Here is an 11,900-nt window from a genome sequence, read left to right on the forward strand (position 1 = left end):
TCTATACTCCAACCAGAGGTGTCAGGAAGACAGAGAGAGTCTGGATGTTGGGGCAGGCGGTTGTGGGTTTGACTTGACTGATCTCAGCCTCCCGCAAACTAAAGACCACTGGGCTTGACCCCAGCTGTCCCTCGGGGCATAAAAATCAAAGCTGAGGAACAGAATTCCACAAGACACATAAAAGCATATATAACATCACGCTGCTCAGCGTGTAGAAATCTGTGTGGAAGTCGATGTCCGTTAGCTTCAAGTCAGGCGAGGTCAGCACGGGGGCATGCCACTCCTGAACCGTAGCCAAAAATGTAAATTAGTTAGCTCAGACTTGTCAGCGTGATTGCTCTTTTGCTGACAGGACTGTCAAGAGCACAAGTGAAGTCAGCATTCTGCTTTCCATTAGCATTTCAATGCTGATCTGGGATTACGACTTACACGCTTTATTTCCACTGATAATCTGCTCTCAGAGAAGATTGCAATGGAAGAATTGGTAAGATGTTCACGGTATAAACAAGAAAAATTTGTAAAGTCACTAAAAGCTGCATCGCATTGGTTAAATGTGACATTTGACAGGTATGACATGGAAATACTACCTAAGTGAAATAACTGCTTTGTATATGATTGCATTAAAGGTTGGAGTGGTGACCAAGTTTTGCGTGCTTCAATCCTTCAGCCTACATATTGTACAGATAGCTTTAGTTGACAAGGAGGAACCATTACTGAATAGGACAATCAATCAAAGCTTCAAATCAATCAAAGCTTCCCAGTGTCAATAAACTGCTGTCATCAAGCAAGACATTGCCTTCCGGGTGATGGTTGCCCTTCACCTGTCCCTGACCTGAAAGCATTCGTTCATACCGGTGCTTTGCATAGGCACTGTCTAAACACCATGCACAACAAAGTCTGCTGAATACCGAACGTAAAGCTGGATCTTATCCTGGTGACACAGAACTCCTGCCATGCATCCTTGACACCGAACTACCCACTGTTACAATGAATATAAGTGGTCAGCTAAAGTACTATAGCAAGCTCTTAATCAATGACCTGCTAGTTATTTATGAACCCCATATGCTTTTCTATTTCCCTCTCTCCTCAAAACACGATCGATTTCAAGTGCAAGTGTGTAAGAAAGAATCCTGGATCTCAGTGCAAAAGTTTATGCCATCAACAAGAATAAACAACTATTACTAGTAACTGCAGTAGCAGCCCTATTGAGTCATTAACATTAATAAACTGTTTTCATATATGTGAACTGCAAAGCTTCTCAGATGTGAGGACTGCCAGTATTTTTGTCGTATTTAATACAAATGTGGATTCTAAAAAAAAAAATAAAAAAAATTTGCTTTACAAATTTTTGAGATAAAATCAAAACCAATCAACCTATAAATTAAATAACTGACCAATTACTCAGCAATGAGAAAATCTGTGCCCCTAGTTGATCCTTAAGATAATTATAAATCACTACTTTACAGGCACGCTGACCAGTGTGCTAATCTCTACAAAAACCTGGAATACCTCCCTTTGCCAGAGGGACAGAAAGAAGGGAGCTAGATTGGCAGTTAGCTGGCAGGCATGTCGGTTGAGTGTTAGTGTGTTGGCGCTGCAGCCAAAGATACCACTGAGTGTCTATCTTCTTTCATACAGGGAGCCTTTCCCACTTTCTCTGTCTCACACAGACACAAACAAGCACGGAGCATTACATCAAACTCCGAATGTGACAAAGGAGGACTGCCTGTGTGTGTGTGTGTGTGTGTGTGTGTGTGTGTGTGTGTGTGTGTGTGTGTGTGTGTGTGTGTGTGTGTGTATAGCTGTCCAGGCTGACTAAGTATCTTTGTAGGAATCAGGATTAGGTTGCCTCACTGACACACAAGGCTTATGTAAAGCTGACCCACAATGCGAGGCGCCACACGTGAATGTGAACTGCCAGGTTGCAGTGCTATTCCCAACCTAACTGGCACCTGAAACGGTATTGTCACTCTTACAGCCAAATGAAAGTTTTCAGTTTTGCTTATTAGATCTGATCAATTTTAAGAATGTTTCTGCACACTTATTGGCTGAGATTACAAACCACAGCCCTGCAATATATACATGTAAGACAACAAATACTTTACTTAGAATTCTTTCAATATTATTTCCAACAACTTAAACAGGGGTGACATTTAATACCGAAACCATCAACCCTTCTTTTTACACATTTGAGCCAAAATGCTTAATTAACCTCATAATTTCAGCTTCAGTTTACTCTCAGTTAATCTGAGATTTCGACAATAGAAAGACAATTAGACTTTTTTTTTTTTGCTTGTTTGTTTTAATACATATACTTCAACGTCAACTGGTTATTTCAGCAAAAAAAGGGCTATCACTACAAAGATTTTGCATCAGAGGTCAACTTTCCGGCTAAACACAATCAGAAACGCAATCAGTAAACTCAGACTGTTTACCTTCTCATCAATACATAAAGCCCATATAAAAGGAGTCATTTATGCTAAAATAAACACATCATTAATCACCAATGCAAAGGCAATGTGTCGATATTAATGCAATTTAAAGGAAGCAAATCATAACCTTTACTTCACAAAGAAAAAAACAGAAGGCATGTTACATATGTTCCAGTTTTGTTGCTTTTTGGCCTTTTTTTCTCCAGAATATGTCAAAGTATAGATCCAAACATGGAGTAAGCTCTTGAAATGTTCCTCTTGTCCTCTTTGCCATAGAGATATAAGGATGTGATGGCTGAAGCATCTTGAGAAAGCTGAATTTACGTCCAACAGGCAAAATGTAGACCTAGGTGGAACGACCAGCCGGGTCCTTCACAAACATGAAAGCATGAGCCCCATCCCTCACCAAGGAGGAGCTCACAGCAGCCTCCCTGGCTGTGCATGACTCAATATATGGCAGCCTCATCCTGAATGCATCAGGCATTTATATGTATGTGTGCACAAACTGTAAATGGACTTGATGGAGGAAAATCAATAGCCAGTGCCTGTATGTAAATGAGACTGGACTGAAGCCTATGTACTGTGTAAGGAACCCATCATGTATGAGCTTACTTAATAGCCATTTCAGTATGAAGAAAAAGACCTCTGAGGTGTAACAGCCCTGGCTTTTTTTTTTTTTATAAGTGTTATTTGTTGTGCTGGGTTTAATAAAGACATCAAGTCTTTCAAAATGCCTTTAAATGAAATAAACTAAACTGTAATCTAACATTAAATGCAGTGGCGACGGTGACAACAACAGACATGCACATACAGGGCTTCAATTTGTGAGATCAATCAGGGGAAGGACCCGCCAATATGACTCAGCACCTGTTTTTTTTCCTTTTGCACCCCCTTTTTCCTTTCTGGGGTGATTGGAAATTAATGTCATATTTCTCTAGGGATTCCCTCTGATGATTTTATCACAGTTACCTACAGCTTTCCGAAATGTGTTATAGGCTTACTAAAGCCCAATAGCCTTGCACTGCCACCGCAGCAAGCCAAGTTCCCGCAGTCACCGCAGTAGGTGAAGCCTTTAAGTAGCACAATGCAGACATTATTCCTGAACCCCATCAAAAAATTAAAAAGTGGATCAATTAGGTCAGTCAGTGTGGATTCTACCCATCTTGGGATTCTGATTTCTAGATCTATTCCTAAGATGTGATTTATTATCGGATGAATTTCGCAGCATTTTTCATCTTAAAACCGGCTCACACCACAGCTCAGACAGCACACAGACTCACAGGAGCCCAGATTCACTTCTCCTTCGGACGAACAATGCGTCCTTTTTCCATCCACACAGACACAGAGGGGCACCTCATCATTTCAGCTTCAGCTCACTGAAATGTCAATTTACTGCTGGGTCTAAGGACTTCTTTTTCTAGCCATTCAATGTCGCATGCTTTTTAAGTCGCTGCCAATCGCAATATATTATGCTGCATTAAAACGATGCTGTTAAAAGCAAAGAAGTGTTGAATTCTTTACCTGTTCGGCGTAGTGTCTTCCAGAGGAACTCCCGGTCTGTCGGACACACACAGGCTCCGCAACCTACATTTACCGTAATGATCCTACTAGTCACTCCGATAGACTGCGTCGGTGTTTAAACTAGCCATTACGGTGTTCTGGTGTACCCTTTGCTAGAAATTATCACAGAGGTGGAGCAGCAACAAACTGTACCGACGCGTTTCAGGTTAAACGGAAGTGTAAAACCTACTGTGTTGACGTAAAGGTACAACGCCAGCAGGTATTGCAAAATAAATAAGGCTGGCGAAATGTCGTCTCGTCAAGTATTACGTTCTTTAGGTTGCTATGGCAATAAATCAGTATAAAGGCACACGTGCAGTTCGGGGCATGGGTTAAAAATACTGCATGAAAAATAGTTTGGCTTCCCAGAAACAATGTTCTTAATGAAGAATCACTTCCCATCTGTTACTTGTGGTCATCCCAGTTCAACAGTAAGTATTATTTATTTATTTATTTATTTATTACACATGGTAAATCGGTATTCAGATATTCTTTGATATAAGAGCGCCTCCCAGAGTGCAAATGCTGTAGTTACAATCTGCTTTTCATAGTTCAGTGCACACATCTTCCCCCCTTTTCATTGGGTTAATAATCTGCTTATTCGTTTATAGGGTTAGGGTTAATTTTACTCAGTTGATGTAGAGCTCATGGAAACAGTCTATGTGTATGCATTATATTGTTCGTTGACTTGTGTAGTCTTCTAAGAAGCAATATGGCCCCCATGTGGATACAAGAGGTTCTTTTTGCGTGCTATTGAGATCAGACAATCCTACTACTATTGCACTGATGTGACACTTCGAGCTCTTCTTCAGTTTTCAAGGAGAGACAAGGTCTCCCACTTCTCAACTGGAAGTGAGTGCAAGCGACCTTGATAGTTTTACGTTTTTTTTCTGCTGACTCCAACAAAGAGTGTTGTAATGCTGTGTGACCAAGGAGAGGGATCTTAAAGAATGAAAAGATTTACCTCAGCTGACACCCGAAGCCATGTGAAAGCACAGATGAGCCCTATTCACCTCTATGAACTTGGAATCATCCAGTTATAATCTGTAAATTAATTTAATTTAATCCAAGTTTTGATTTCTAGAATCTTAGCACCAAATCCCCAGTATAAAGCAGCTGACATGCATACAGTATGTGAGAGGGATGACCTTGACCACCATCTGCCCATTGCCTCCTTCCCAGGTCGTTATAAGAGGAAGCTATGCATACGGGATCAAAAATACCAGCTGTTTCACTTTAAGACTGTGGCCTTAAAAAGTGACGACCTCCATAAAAGGTAAATCATCCAAATCACTGAAATGACCTCACAATGTTCTGTCCATCCAGCTTTTATAAATTACATCTTATTTAAGTAGACTTGGCGAGAATTGCAGACATCCTTCACATTACTGAAATTAAAACCTCGGAGCTCTCAACTGAAGAGACGCCTCACTTGACTTGTTCGTTTTCAGACTAATGGGCACTGACAGCTTGACAAGCAATGATGTGCAATATTCTAATTTCAGATTTTCTATGTCATGACCCAATTACACAGGCAGCTTGTTTTCTACCTCATCTCCCTTCTGTCGTTTTACATTTTTGCTCCTAGTTAAACTCCTCCTGAAATCCTTCCACACACCTGTTGGATTTTCCAGTAGTGACGGGCTGCAAGAATCCTGAAAGGAAATAATTTTTCAGATTTTCAAAACACCGATATTACTGGGGGGGCACCTCAGTCCAGCCATGTGCAGACATTATCCCTGTAATTTGACCACATATTCAGGGGGATTAAAACATAGTATTTTTAGGTGTATTGCTCTTATTGCTCCTATGTGTGCAAATAATAGGGCACTGCAAAAAGAGCTTTAAAAGAACAAAACAAACGACAACAAAAAAGAATAAAATATTCAGCAACTGCAGTACCACAAGTAAAAATCAGACATTTTAAAATGATGCATGTATTCACCTTTTCATTGGGTCTTATTGGTGATCTTGGTTAGGTTGCATCCTTCTTTTCCTTTCCATTGTTTACCTGGAAACAGCTTGCCTGAATGTGATTAGTTGCTCAAATTTAGACCACAGATGGACTACAAACTGTCTACAGATATGTGGATATGAATATACAGATATCTTTTTATGAAGATTTGAGTGGACCCCGAATCAAAGCATGGCCCCAAAAAACAAAAGCCTAGTAGGAGTCGCTAGTGCAGCTTCTCAATCCAGGAAAAAATGGCAGCCATGTCCCTTTGCTACAGATCTGATCACTGAGATAACTATGGAAGTAGAGCATGGCATCTATATTGGAAAGTTTTATATTTTCCAAATACATTTTCTTTTTTGTGGAAAAAAAAAAAAATACAAAAAGGACAGCATCTTCAAACAGAAAGCACAAGTACACCAAGTAAAAGTTAAAAATTAAATAAAAAGTTACTAAACACATCCTATATTTACATTTTAAGACAGCTGTAGAAATAAATAGCGCTGACAGATACAAACATGAAAGAAACGTGACACTACAGTGGAGTTGCTGATAGATATATTACTTTACATACAGTACCACTTTTACATTAAAACCTGAAACCGCTGCAGAAGTTAAAACTACTGTGACTACTGTCACAACCCTAACAAAATAATCACTTTTGCCTAAAAAAAAAATGTTGTTTTTTATTACATCAGATCACAATGCTCGTGGAATGTATTAAATATTCCCGGTAAGGTTCCTAGGGCACATGTTCTGCTTGTTGTCCCTGATGAGAGGAGATCTGGAAAAGAAATGATGCAAATATTAAATTAAGTGATAAAATACTGAAGGATGTTTTTCAGAGGCTTAACCTTCTAAAATACTCTTTCTACTCTTTATGAATGATCCAATAAATTAATAATGTATGTTTTAAAGTCACAATAATAGTAATAATAATAATTTTATGTTATGAATGACATACTGGATAGATTAATCAAAGCACAGACAATTCAGTGTATGACTGGAATAAGTGGTTAAACAAATTAAACTTGCTTAAAATTGAGAAAATACACACACACACACACACACAAAAATTTTTAATGAACTTACATTCAAAGACAAAAAAAGAAGGCACGGCAGTATCAGCTGCTGTTCTTGCTTTGTCCCCCAGAGGGCAGTGTAGCATAAGAAGCCTGAGTTGGAGCTGGTTGGGAGTTTGAGTTCTTTGATGTGGAAGAGGCTGAACTAATCCCTAAGCACCCATACGGGACTTTTTCTTGTTTATCAGAGAGCAGAGCGCCTTCCTCATCCTCATCCAAAGGAAAGACTCGAGGCTCCCAGGGTGTCTGAGGCTGACAAGTAAGACAAATCAATGACATTCAGAAAAATATTGAATATTATCTTTATTTGTAAATTGAATATGACAGGGGAGCGCATTTTTGTAAGTAGTCATAACTGGCTACATACATTTCCTGCAAGGCAGACATTAAGTGTAAAATAAAACTGCAGAAAGCTTTTTATTTGTCCTTTTTTTTCATAACAGTCCCTTCAGTGAATATGCACATGAATGCAGTGAAGTAGGGGTTATTTGTAGTGTGGAGAAGGTTGATTAGGTAAGTCTGGTTTAGGGACAACTCATTCGCTCTCCAATCAAAGCAAAGTGGAATAGAGGACTGCAATCAGGGCATCATCACAGGAAACAAGAGTGGAAACAAGTATCTGTGTAGGCTCTCAAGAACCCACCAAGGCTCCATAGCTCACACAAGATGAATGAGATGAATGTTGCTGCTTTATATTCTTTGTCTCTGCTGAAGGACACGTGAAACGGCTTCATTTTTTCACAGGAATGTTAGAGAAAATATCCTTACAGCAATGTATGGGTGAAAGTGCTGCAGTCTGCTGATTTTCCTTTAAATGATTTACAACGCCTTGTGTTGAAAACAACAGTCAAGCGTAAATACGGTAAACAGCATATTGGGGACACAACAGCGTAAATATGCATGACTCCACATGAGCTGCCTCCTGTGTCACCTTGATCAACCATCCTGTGATATTCTCAGTTTGTCTTGGGGATTTCAGGTTTCAGCTGTGGCGCTTTTGATCTTACCAGCCACTCCTCTGACCTCAGCGAATCATCAAGATCCAGCTGAGCGCAACTCCACTCCACAGAACTCTCCTCTCCTGATGTGTACATCCCACCCCCACTGCCTAAAAGCCTGCTGCCAGATCTGGAATGAGAAAACAAACACATCCCATGAAACACTGTCTCAAATTTCCAGGTTTTTACATGCACACAAACAAAACAAGTCTGAAACCAGCTGCACGCCTTTGAGAGTTCACTGTTTAAAGCTTTCCAAATGTAATACAATGATTAGTGGTGGCATTAATCCACATTCAGGTAACATCTATTGGAAGATCTGAGGTTATAACACGTTCTTCTGTCTGCTCATTAACTAGCTGGATTAACTTCCTCAGTTATTGAGGTTTATTGTATATTTTTACAGAATTGTTTTATTTCTGTAGGCCCTTTAAAAACATTCTAACATTTTCTAACATTGTGGTTCACCTTAGATTTTGCATTACTCTCATTATTGCTACATTTATGAGTTTGTGTGGGTTTCCACACCTTGTAGGGCGCCTACGGTGTTTCCTCTTATCCCAGGACGACCAGCGTAACTTCTCTTTTTGCTCCAAAGCCAGGTGCCGCTGAGCAAAGACTTCATCACTGAGAGCCTCAGCCTGAACACAACACACAGACAGACAGACAGACAGACCGAAGGGCATTAAGATGCTGGATTGTTCACAAATGAAAATAAACTGCTCATGTTCAAAGAAAAGAAATGCTCTGTTTCATGCCCCTCCACCTTCTCTGGCTCCATCTCCATCAGAGGCTGGATGTCAACTACTCGCCAACTGCAATAAAGATAAACTAATCATTATAATAATGATAATGGACAACTTCCATTTACTTTTGTCATTTTTAAACAATAGCTTTACAAATCAGACATCACTCTGGTAAAAGTGATTGTTTATAATAAATAAGTTGCAAAATACAATTATGCAGAATCACAACTACTGTAAAACCAGTCAATAAGACTGGTCATTAGTCATCCTAAAGGAGTTATGGTTCATAGTGATACATTGTAACACTTTCAGGGGTGTTTCCATTTCATACCTGGGTATTAGAATTTCTTTGTATTGCAGCTTTTCTACTTTAGCCAGTGGCATGGGAATGACAATGTTGTTGATGTTGTACACGTTCTCTCCCTGGCGTTTGCGAACAAAGCCCTAGAAGGAAATGTTCCCAGGTTGAATCAAGAGCTTACCAATCGTTCAGAAGAGTTTACATATTCAGAGTCATTCTAAATCTTCAGATGTCCTGACAAAACTTTTGTGGTCATCTTTCTTTACGTTTCACACATATGCGCATATTAAGTGATGTAGGTGGATCTATCCTATCCTGTCATATCCATCCTATCCTAACCGCGCTTCATCCTAATCTGAATTAAATCTGCTACTTCTGACATTTCACCTATATCATTTTCTTGGCTCTTTAGTTTTTAATAATAACATATGTTTTGTGTTACCTGTGAGGCCTGCTTGTGTGATGCATGCGAGTAGCTCTCCTCTAGCACATCATCTGAACTTTCTGCTGGATCACAGAGCTGGTACAGGGCATCCTCCTCATCTGGGTATACAAACACAGACATATACAGGCATGCTGTACACTAAAATCAGCAGCTACATTGTTCAAACAGCTCTAACAAGAAACATCAAGAGCACAAATTTCCACTAAGGCAGCTCACTCTGGGTCGTATTTACGTTTAGGGAATAGTATTGGATTTTCTATATATTCATTTAATTTTCTTTGTTCTTTTGAAAGTATTTTAAGGTGTTAGCATACAAGTAAAAACAAGTGGAAAGTGCAGGCTTTTGTTATTTGCCCCACTGAAACTCATTTTAATATATTTGACATGATTTTAAGTACAATTTGGTTTTATTTATGAGGACATTCTATGTGTAAATGACATACAGCTATATGATACTTAGAATCCCCATAGATCATTCCCTATATGTTGATGATACAGATTCATCTATGTTTTGTTTTTGAGTTCTAAGGCTTTTTTGGATGAAAGACAAATTTTGATGTACTGTTAACATGACAGCGCTCTACACCCCTACAACGCTTAACCAGAATTCAATCAAAACGTTTCGAGCTAATGTGTTTGCAGACAGAATGACGACACGCGCACACGACCAAAAACATAAGCTGCGGAAGAAGTAATGAAACCCAAGTATGAGCTTTCACTGCGTATACACACCTTCCAGCAGCCTGCGGATGCGTCTTCTCTTCCTTCTCCTCTGACTGGCTTTGCTGTGTCGACTCTGAGCAGAGACTAACAACCTGATGGGTGACAAACCCATAACTCTGCTTTTACGATGCCTGGCGTTCTGCTTGTATTCCTGACCTACAGCGAAACACAGAGACAAACACAAGAAACTGAATTAATAGACTGTCAGAATGATTTTGAGTTTTTCATTTTTATTCCAATCTACTACCAATCAGTGAAAACATTAATCCCCAATCATTATTTATATGAGTTTTACTCACCAAACTGCTGCTTCAAGTTACTTTAAAGGAACAGGACACAGAAGTGGATCTTTTTTTTTTTTTTTAATATGGCTATAGCAATTAATTTGTCTTTAAACACACTGAGTTCTCTATGTTACACTGTAAAATATACCACAGTTGAAAGTCATTTATCATCAGTCTCCACGTCATCCATCCACATTTCTGCATCTTGCTTGATTTGACTGTTTATGTAATCTCATCCCATTCCAGCTGAGATCAGCTTTGATAAGAAATCTGCTTCCATGTGGCTATTATCTGAGCTGGCATTTACCTGACAGACTGCCTTCTTCGGGTATTAACAAACGACAATAAGATCATTCAAGCTGACACAAAATCGACAAGCGTTGCCCGGTCTGATGCCTTCATCCGTTGTCAGTCTGCTTCCTTTGTGTCTCCTCCTTTATGCTCTTCCCCTCTCATCTATATCATTCCACATTTCCTCAACCTTTACCAGAGAAATAGTGGAAAATCTAAACTTTGAATCATCCATCTACAATATGGAAAACCACGTATGCAAGATCCTCTTAAATTGTTAACCTTCCAGGCTGCCAAAGGTATGCAGCGTAAATGTTACAGGAAATGATCATTCATTAGCTTCAGACTAACATACCAAGGTGCTTACAGACATAGGTGAAATGCCAAATGATTTTATTTCCATCTACTGCTCAGTTGGATGCCTCTTACAGCCCCAGTGGGATATCTGACACGCTAGGAATGAATTATGATAGTCGACGGGGAGAAAACAAGCAGAGTGAGCGGATGACTTTGAAGCAGCCGGTTATTGTTTGCCTTCACTGAATACAAGCAAATGGGTGAGCTGTCTGGATATGATGAACTGTCATTTCATTTTTAATTATGCACAAATTATTCTTTAGAAAAACTGAAAGACTGCATTTATTACCTGAACTGTTGCATTAATGAATCCGAGTGGCTGCTTAGAATATAAAGACACGAATGCTACCACTGATTTAGCTACAATTACAATTAAAGTAACTTTTGCTTGCCTGTTATAGGTTATATTACTTTAGCAAAAACAATCTGATCCAGTCGCTTTGATATCGGTATTAAGAGCACATGCACAGGGGCGGTTTTTTAAACTGCACCTCTATCCTTCGTTCTTCTTAATCGCTGAATGACTGATCACACTATAGTAAGCTGCAAGCATGCGTTGGGCCTAAATATCAGTATGGTGAAAACAAAGGAGACCAGCAGAATGAAAGAGAGCACCACACAATGAGGCATAATTTGTAATCAGTACAAGTATACAGAGCGATCTTACTGTTGTGCAGCGGCGTGGAGCTGTGTCGCTTGTAGTTTACTGGACTGTTGACAACTA

At 39.4% G+C, this 11,900-nt stretch overlaps 1 protein-coding gene across 1 annotated transcript in view; it reads right to left on the reverse strand.

The window, feature by feature from the left end:
- Positions 1-6,733, reverse strand: part of map2 (microtubule-associated protein 2) — a 96,622-nt gene extending 89,889 nt beyond the window's left edge. The window contains exon 1 of the mRNA XM_042226226.1: positions 3,954-6,733. The gene's annotated coding sequence lies outside the window, so the exon portion shown is untranslated. The remainder of the gene's footprint in view (positions 1-3,953) is intronic.
- Positions 6,734-11,900: the final 5,167 nt, after the last annotated feature.

This window comes from Haplochromis burtoni, unplaced genomic scaffold, assembly GCF_018398535.1.
Source record: "Haplochromis burtoni strain Fernald_Lab_line unplaced genomic scaffold, NCSU_Asbu1 Contig_202, whole genome shotgun sequence".
Classification (NCBI taxonomy): domain Eukaryota; kingdom Metazoa; phylum Chordata; class Actinopteri; order Cichliformes; family Cichlidae; genus Haplochromis; species Haplochromis burtoni.